The sequence below is a fragment of the Anolis sagrei genome, chromosome 6 (genome assembly GCF_037176765.1).
Source record: "Anolis sagrei isolate rAnoSag1 chromosome 6, rAnoSag1.mat, whole genome shotgun sequence".
NCBI classification, from domain to species: domain Eukaryota; kingdom Metazoa; phylum Chordata; class Lepidosauria; order Squamata; family Dactyloidae; genus Anolis; species Anolis sagrei.
Window position 1 is genome coordinate 114,853,928 of NC_090026.1, and position 10,269 is coordinate 114,864,196.

The window sequence follows — 10,269 nt, forward strand, 5'->3', positions numbered from 1 at the left end:
TAGACTATACATGGGCAAACCTTTTTGCCCTGGGGCCACCTTCTGGGCTTGGTTGCAAAGGCTGGACTGGGAGGGAATGCAAGTGGGCCCTGAAGGGGTGGGGCTGATGGCAGAAGGGGTGGCACTGGGGCCAAATGTGGATGGGGCTGGAGCTGGAAGCGGCAGGGCTGGAAAGTCTGGGAGTGAGAAAGGACAGGGTTGAGGAGGGAGAGGGTGGGGTTGGAGCAGCAGGGGATGGGGTGGGAAGAGAAGGAGACACATGGCACTTGCAAGAGCATTTTCACTAGTGCCAAATTTTTCCCCTGCTTCTCTTAAGTCTGGAAAAGGTACACCACCTTCTCAAGCTTCAGAGAAGGAGAAACACAGAGCTGGCGAGAACACTCTTGTGAGTACCGTGAGTGTCTTATCCTGCTCCTTTCTCCAGCACTGTGTTTCTCCCCTGGTTCTCCTCTGAGTTCGGAGAAGATGATCCATATTCCCAAGGCACAGAGGAGAGGGAGAAAGAAACATGATTCTAGAGAGAGGTCTTGCCACTGCCATGTTTCTCCCCCTTTTTCTCCTCTGAGTCCAGGGAAGGCGGTCTGCCTTCCCAAGGCTCAGAGAGAAGGAATAACACAGCGCTGATGATAGCTATTTCACTAGCTCTGTGTTTCTTCTCCTACTTCTCCTCTGAGTCAAGAGAAAGAGACCCACCTTCCCAAGGATCAGAGGAGAAGATGAAACATGGCACTGGAGGGAACTCCCACCACTACTATGTTTCTCCCCCCACTTATTCTCTGAGACTGGGGACGGTGGCCCACCTTCAAAAGGCTCAGAGGAGAAATATGGTGCTGGAGGGAGCTCTCTGGAAAGCGTTCACCAGTGCTGTGTCTCTGACTCAGCCCTCCTGTCAGCCTGGGGACAAAGTAGGTCACTATGTCTGCATGTTCAGAGGAGGGCTAAGGAAGACGGGGGCCAAAGAGGTGAGGCCAAAGGGCCGCATCCAGCCCGCGGGTCTAGTTTAGACACTAGCTGAGTGATTCTAAAAGAAGTACTGCCCATTCCCTCCTGACCCCCCCCCCCAAAAAAAATCAATATCTTTCTTGACTGATGGTGCTCAAAACCAGACACAGTATTTCAGGTGAGTTCTGACCAAAGCGGAATAAGGTCCCTTCATCTGAACACCACATTCCTGTTGATGCTGCCACACCCTGTAATTGCAATCTGATGCAATTAGAGATTGCAACTACAGTAGGACAATGGCAGCTTTGTGAGTGTTGTGGGGAAAAAAAGTGACATTATGTGATAGGACCAAGGCAAAGACACTGCTGCCCTGTTGTTATTACCAATCTCATCTGACAAACTCCTAGAACCTATAAATCCTTTTCACATATCAAGCCAGCTATCATTATCCTGTATTGTGCTAAACATACCCAACTCTTTATAAGGCTTGGTTTCCAGAAATATAATCATTTTGGTCACCTCCTTCTCAGTGTGTTCCAGCTTGCCTAGAGGAGGGAGATCAAATGGTAAATGGGCTACTTATGTGGCAAATAGCTAGACTGTTAAATATTTACCAACTGGGGCTACACTCTATTTATCTGGACTGGAGTCCATGATAGCTTGAAAACAGTTCGGATTTTCCCGCAACCAGTGTTCATTTCCAATATGGGGCACTATGGCTTTTAAAGAGCTTGCTTGTCTATCAAACTCGAAAGGGAAATGTGCTCATTATTTCTTTTTCTAAAACCATTGCTTGCTCCCCAATTGAAATTACTTCATTCTCTACCTTTCCAAATATCTCTCTAAAAAGCTATGGCATTTTTTAAAATTAAGCCAAGATTAAACATGTGTCAAGAACTCTACTTCTTACAATTTCTGGACAAGAATATATATATATATATATATATATATATATATATATATATATATATATCGGGCTTTTGGTGCCATCTTGTGGTTATGATACAGTACATCATTCCTACATTAATTTCAAACAGGCTGAGTATCTCTTATCCAATAAGCTTGGGGCCACAAGTGTTTTGGATTTTGGGGATTTTGGAATACCTCTATTTTCAAATATGTATATAATGAGTTCTATTGGATATGGGACCCAAGTTTAAGTATGAAATTAATGAGTGGTTCATATACAACTTATACACATAACTTGAAAGGTACTGTTGTGCATGACAAAAAAAAAAAAAACCCACCAGAAATTAAATGTATCATTATCTCAGTGATCCATGTGGACACTTTCAGCTCTTTTTTTTGGCATATTGCTTAGTTAAAATTGCTGAAACAGGTTGATCTACTCTTTTTTGTACTGTACAAACCTATTCATATTTTTTCCACATTATTTCTGCCTTTGGTATCAAATATTTCATTAAAGAAACAATTCCCAGAAATATGTCTTTTTAAAATTAACTGAGATACGTGGTTACTAGAATTTGCCATAGTGGACTGGATCCCATATTAAATGGCTTTTTAATGCTGGTGATATATCATATGTGATAAATCGCTCACTAAGCAAGTGGCAACATTTCTAAAATTGTGTTCTTGAAGGCCTCCGTGGCTGGAATCACTGGGTTGCTGTGAGTTTCCAGGCTGTATGGCTATATTCCAGAAGCATTCTCTCCTGATGTTTCACTCACATCTGTGGCAGGCCAGTGGAGTTTATATATCTGTGGAATATATATATATATATATCCCTGGACATTCCACAGATATATAAACCTCACTTTCCTAGTTTCCAATAGACCTCACAACCTCTGAGGATGCCTGCCATGGATGTGGGTGAAATGTCATGAGAGAATGCTTCTGAAACATAGCCATACAGCCTGGAAAACTCATAGCAACCCATTTCTAAACTTGCCTGTTATAACGAGATTATCCTTTCCTAAATAATTTTAATATATTAAATATATATTTTATTCTTTCAATCTGATTAAACAATATTTATATGTATGGTGTTTATCTGAAGGTGTCAAGGTGCTGTTGTTAACTGTATTTAACACGTTTTAATGTTTTGTGACTTGGAATGATTTCTGAAGTTCATAAAATGTAAAAAGTTCAGTTGTATTTTCTTCACTTGTGGAACAATTTTGAAAGCAGCTGCAACCTGTGAAACCAGGACCTGATTCAGGTAAACAGAAATACTTTTTTATTTTTTGGTCTGTGAAATCTTCAGTCTGTGATGTTCTTTTGACAGTCAAGCTGTCAAAGAAACTGAGGTATGCAAGTGGAATATTTTGTGCAGAAATCGAACATGTGAAGTTTAGAAATAGACAATTTCGTCCTCCATAATGGATTATGGGAGGAGGAAGAGTTATTGATTATTGGAAGATGTTCCAGTTTTTTCTAAGCTACTATTTGTCATTTGTGATGGTTTCCAAATGTCTTGGGGCATGAATTCTTAAAACAAGAGTTGCATGATTTTTTTCTCTGTGAAAATATTCACCATCAAGGGGATTCAATTTTACAAATACTTTTTCATGCTCTCACCATATCATTACATCTACTTTTTCTCCTTATACATAAGAATCAATAAGCTATCTCAGAGGTAACAGAGGCTTTCATGCTGAATCTGATCTGTTTATTTTGTGTCAAAAGCATTGCATAAATAAGTATAAAACTGATTAAACAGAACAAGCACAAGCAGCTAAATAATTTTAGGCCAAAAAACAGGCAACAGTGACTGTACTGTCTCTAGCTTTAAACAATTATTCCTCTATGCATGAGGCAGGATTCTTCTAGATAGTGTCATTTTGCCAGGTTGTCTTTTGCCCACTCCACTTTTGAGTCTGTTCAGAGACTTCCACGTTGGTCATTCTTGGCTTGCCCTGGAGGAAGATCCTTGTGGGGGGCCATCCATTTGGTATTTCCTAGTTTAGCTGCCCAGAGGGATGCTATAGCTGTTGCTGGGGGAACATTAAGAGGTGTGGTGGTTCTCATGAAGCTTTCCCTTGATTTGAGTCTACTGGGAGGAGGCTGATAGCCATTCAGTGGATGGCTTTCACAGTGTTCATATTTCTCTCACAGTTGGCAGCAACATCCTGTCACACATCAGCGTGGGCAATGTCAGCTAGCTTATCTGATCTGTGATTGCTAGGTTCATCACCATACATGTTTATTTTAAAGCTCAGTCTAAAATCTGGAAAAGATGCTGACATGGGAGTCTAAAACTAGTCACCACTGATCTCTTGATTTTAGCAGGTTTATTCAGCATTGAACAAGAGAAACGGGCACAGTGTAAGGCGGCCCTAGGTAATTTTCAACAGTAAGCAAACAGTATTTTGCCCCCCCCCCCCAACCAATCACTGATATATATTTTCTGTTCGTCGTGGGAGTTCTATGTGCCATATTTGGTTCAATTCCATCATTGGTGGAGTTCAGAATGCTCTTTGATTGTAGGTGAACTATACATCCCAGTAACTACAACTCGCATATGTCAAGGTCTATTTTCCCCCAAGAGCGCCCCTGGACAACATCAACTATACTGCAAATGCTTACTTTGTGTAATGGGTTGAGCCACCCCTGAATGTAACTAATGATTAAATATGAGCAAAAGAGGGGGAAAAAACAGAGGTTTGTGTGGATAGTCAGCAGGGTGAATGTTGAAATTATCTAAATAAAGAATATTCCTAAATTCAGGAAAATTGTGCTTGCAAACAACTGACCAATGAATAATATATGTATTTCAACGAAGACATTTTAATGCTTGCAGTTTTGTGTGGACGTGGATGTATCTGTGGTGTCATTTCCCCTCACTGAATCTGTTCTGACGAGCCCTAAAACAAATAAAAATCCTGTATTAATTGCACAGCAAAATGGTTCACTGTTGCGCCTAGTGTCGTACTATCGATGTAGAAATTTCATGCTGAGAAGCCATCTGCCTCGCTAATGACATAGAATGCACTTTCTTCTTTTGCAAAATATATGCATTCAATTAATAACAAACATCTGCTGCTTCCCTGTACTAAGTCCCTCTCCCTTTCCCCTTCTAGCCTTCCCATGACATGCTCTGCACAATCCTTTAAATAAAACAATAACCTGGTGTTGAAAAATCTGATTTTTCTTCCCAGGCAGCATTCCAATGGGACTCCCAAACTCCCTCTCTTGCCGAAATGGAGGAAGTTAGAGGGAAACAATAGTGCTTGTTGCTTTGTCTCTCCCACAAGCAGCTGTGTGCTCACTCAGTGTCAGCATTTTTTTGAAAAAAACCTGGAGGAAAGAAGAAGAAGAAGAAGAAGAAGAAGAAGAAGAAGAAGAAGAAGAAGAAGAAGAAGAAGAAGAGCTAGTAAAAATAGCAGCAGGAGTTGAGAGGTGGTGTGGATCTTTCCATAGCAAAAAGGCCAAACACATCTGTTCAATCCCAAAGAGGTTTGCTATTTTAGAGGGGAAATGCTTTAGCTGAATTTTGACAGCTAATACTGGAGGGGGTTGGTGGGGAATGTGGAGACATAAGGTCAGAGAGAAAAGAAAGGAAAAGAAGTCATAGAATAGGAATGGAAATCCATGCTTCTTTTAGTCTTGCATGCAGAAAATATAATTACAGTACTGTTGTTTTCCCATCACTAAGGGAGAAAATGAATATTTCTAAGCCATGTTATTCACACCTTATCTGAACTATGTTCAAAAGAACATCAGCTCATTTGAAATGTGATACTGAGAATCTCCCACAGATACAATGGGTTGATCCCCCGAAATGAATCTGAGAACAAACCAGATCTGAACTGTCCTTAGATGCCAAAATGATTTAAAAGGTATTATACTTTAAACATATAATGCGAAGGCATAACATGATAACATTTTATAAAGTGGAAGCAATAGAAAAAGAAGACTACATTTCAGGTGGATAGATTCAATCAAGGAAGCAATGGCATTGAGTCTATGACCCCGTCTACACAGCTGAGTCTACAAGAAGCTATTAAGAATGGGACATCTTGGAGGTCGCTCATTCAAAGGATTGCCATAAGTCTTGATGGCAATTAACAAAAACAATGCTCAGTAGGCTCAGATAAGTAGGATCAGGTTGGAGTGTTGTGAGTATCCTCTGAAGTTACCAGCCACAGATGCAGCTGAAACTGCATACAGCCCAGAAACCATACAACACTCCAATGATTTTGAATGTGAAAATTTTTTGACTACACACACACACACACACACACAGGTTATTTTGGTACATGAAATCGGAACTCCCACTATCTCTTTTTATACCTATAGCAGGTGTTTTGGCCTAAACTCCCAGAAATCCCAGCCAGTTTACCAGCTGTTAGGATTTCTGGGAGTTGAGGGCCAAAACATCTTGAGACCCACAGGTTGAGAACCACTGCCTTATAATAAAATAGCAGTGGTAGCAACATAAATAAGCACAGTTGGCCCTCCATATTTGTAATTTGGCTTTTGCAGATTTGATTATTCATGTTCTTCCAGAAATATCTGTTCTCTATGGTCAATGAGAACATCTCTCTAAGAATCTCTAGGTTCTCCAGTGGTAAAACCTGACCCTAGAGACATGTTGGAGGACCTAGGCAGTAGTTCTCAACTTTTGTTTTTCCGGGTGTTTTGGACTTCATCCCCACAATTTCAAACAGCTAGTAAGCTAGCTGGGATTTCTGGATGACCAAAAGTAGAGAACCACTGACCTAGAGATTTGTAGAGAGATGTTGTTTCAGGATTTTTGAAAAGATTTTTATTTAATTCACATTTTCCCACTTTCTCAGGGGACCCGAGTGAATGTGAAAGGCCGATTAGCTATGTGCCAAGATATTCTGGCACATGAAATTGAAAATCCCACAAGCATCTCTCCTTATCTGTAGCAGTAACAGTCGTAAGTAGCAATACTGCTGCTACTGACAACAACAAGAAAACCAATATTAACATCAATGAGTAGTTTTGTGCAGTCCTTGCATGATCTCTGAAATCTGCTGCCAATGGTACATACTACTTAATAAGAGTGGCCCCTGCAGCTGTCTGCTAAGGTCAGAAATATCTGTGGAGGGGTAATTTCACCTTTTAAAAAATGCCTGCATGATGGCATGCTGAGGGTAGTGAAGCAAAGTGCAACCTCCTCTATGGATAGATGCTTGAGGATATCCAAAATAATTAATTTTGCACAGTGCATTAGCACTTTTGTCACAGTGTTCCTTCTGAGACATCCTACTTTATGTAGGAGTAGCAGAATTAGATTAGCAAAGTAGGAAATTATGCAGCTTTCTTTGACTCCATATTGGTTTCTTTACTATTTTCTTGTTGCTTATTCATGAATGTTTAACTGCCAATATCTACCTAGCATGTATAATTAAAAATCTAACAATATGATTAAACTTGCTTACTTCAATTTCTGCAAGCTATCTCTTCCAAGTTAAGTCTCCAATTATATATACCTATCAAGTGTTTTCCACTCTGGTGTACAGAAATGGGACTGGATATTTTATTTTACATTTTTTAAAAACCTGTCTAGTGCCTACCATAGCCAACCATAATTGAACTGTTTTGTAACCACTCCCTTCCTGTGGTGGCAGCAGTCACCCAATCAGCCACCACCGAGTCAGGGAATTTAATCTTTCCTTGGTTTTTGAAATTCTATATGGGTATAAGTATGTTGGTGAAGTTTCTATGATTTTGCATTTTTATGTTTTGGAATTGCAATTGGAATTACAATCTAAAAAGCCACATTTCAAATTCTAGCAATAGCTTTGTGAGGACCTAGATTAGAATTTGAGGTTGCTTATGGAAATTAAAGCTACATTCCTAAAACACAGACATGGAAAAATGGTTGGCTCTTCACTGTTGAATTAATGCTTCTTTGACATGATTTTAACTGCTATGGCCCAATGCTATGGAATCAGGGGATTTGTAATTGGGTGACACACCAGGACTCTTTGCCAGAGACAGCTATAGACCTTGTAAAAAGATAACTCCCATGACTCCAACATGTGGCCATGACGGTTTAAAGTGGTATCAACAACATCTTACTTACTTACTTTACTTACTTACTTACTTAGGCAATCCCTCATTGGACGAGTAAGATGGTCTTCCTTGATGACTATTTTTGTGGGTTTGTAGGTGGCTGTGGAGCCCTATTTTTGACCTGCATCTTCTCCCACAGTGAAGGCATTGGTTTCCAGGTGGAAGGCGGTCCCGGTCGGGGTTGGCTTGATGCGCCTTCCTCCTGGCACGTTTCTCTCTTTCACCCTCCACTCGTGCCTCCTTGAATTCTGCAGCACTGCTGGTCACAGCTGACCTCCAGATCAACAACATCAATTCTAGAGTAAATGCACCCTAAGTGTCACTGAATTCACTGGATTTACTTACTGGGATTACTTCTGAGTAGACACATATATGATAAGGATAAAGTTGTTTTGGTAATTATTCAGTATTCAAAGTCGAAGCATTTGAAGTATCCAGGGAAACAAAATGTCTCATGATGGTGAGGATATCAACATGACAATTGAGGAGCCTCTTGGAGGAAAAAGGGAACTTAGAATAATGAAAAATTCCCCTTTCACTCCCTTTCTCTGTGTGCAAATTAGGTTCAGAATTTCAAATTGCCATTTGCACACATTTCTAGTAACCAACCCTTTTCAGTTTGCATGGAAGCAGAATTCATTTTTGCCTTGACAAGGATGGAGAGAAAAAACATACCACTGCAATATTTCTTGCCCTGTCCTTGGAAGTATACATAATAGCTCCAAGTCTATAAATATTTATTACACTGTAAACTGCCCTTTAGATACACTGCACAGCATTGGATGAAGAGTATTTACATATTCAGCTCGTTCTCCTAATATAGCCAAAGCCAGGCTATCTTGAGGTTACATCATAGCTCTTCATTTGCCCTGCAGGCTTGAGATGCTGTGTCATATAGTCTTTATTTTTTTTTATATGGGTGAGGGGAACGAAGCTGAAATGGCTCTTTAATATTTTCTTTTCTGGTTGGAACTGTCATCTATCATCACTCTTTTATTTATTGTCTCAAACATGCAAATCTTTCTTATTCCTTCATTTCCAAGTTGCTTTCCTCCCTTTTCTTCCTGATTTACTTTAAAGATGTTTTTAAAATCACACGTACATCATATTAGCATGTCAACTCCAGCTGCCCTTCTATTGTTTTACTACTGTACCATCTTACATTAGCTGACTAATAGTTTTTCCATTTGATTGCATGTGTTCCTTCAAGCTGCCTGCCAACTCATGGTAACCCTTTGAAATTCATAAGGTTTTGTGGACAAGGAATACTCATAGCTGATTTTGATAGTTCCTTCTTCTGAAATATAATACCTGGTACGCATTGGTGCCTCTCTCCCCCATACAAGTACAAGCGAAGATAATTTCAGTTACCTTCCTAAGTCTTTTTGCTGGATGATTCTATGCTATGATTTCTATCTTCTGTCAGTACAGAACTGACAAGTTTGTTTTGCGATCTTTTTTAAAATTTCCATTGACATGCTTCTACATTCACATTCATTTGCCAATTTGGGCCAACTTAGCAATCACAGCAACCCATTCTTACATCATCCATGCTTAGGTTAATTTCCAAGTCAGTGCAAACAACTTACCTTTGTTACCCATATCTTTACATTTATTACCCATATTTGCTGGGTTTGGAGGCGCAGAGCTCCATTGAATGTGAAAAACTGTGAATACATTTCCAGGTTTTCTAGTAAGACTATATGGTTGGATTCCTCTGGAAACTGACCATAAAACCACACTGGAGGACCTAGAAATTCCTAAAGAGGTCTTTTCTCTAGAAAACTCTACATCTTCTAGCTCAGGCACAGGCAAAGTTCAGACCCCCAGTGTTCTGGACTTCAACCCAGCTTACTGGCTGTTAGGAATTGTGGGAGTTGCAGGCCAAAAGACCTGGAGGACCAAAATTTGCCCATGCCTGTTCTAGCCTGATTGGAGGAATTTGAACATAGAATAACACTGGAGGACCTAGAGATTCCCAGAGAAAACACTTTAATCAATTTCATGTATAAGCAAAATGTACAAATGTGGAGGGCCAATTTGACATATTTTTCAATTCCATCATAAAGCCAAATGTTTCCATTAAATATGCTTTCAATGTTTCAAGCTCTGGCATTTTCATTCCAAAAAAGAACAAACTTTTCTGCAGCAGCAATCCCACCCCAAGACTTGGCAGCTGTTCCGTAAGTGCAGACCTGCAGGAGCAAACCATCAAACTCCAATGTATCCCTCTCAGCCTTCAATTGTGCAATTAGTTCAAGACTAAAATCTCTCTCTCAGCTGACTGGAAGTGTATCTCAGTACGTTTGAATATCTGTG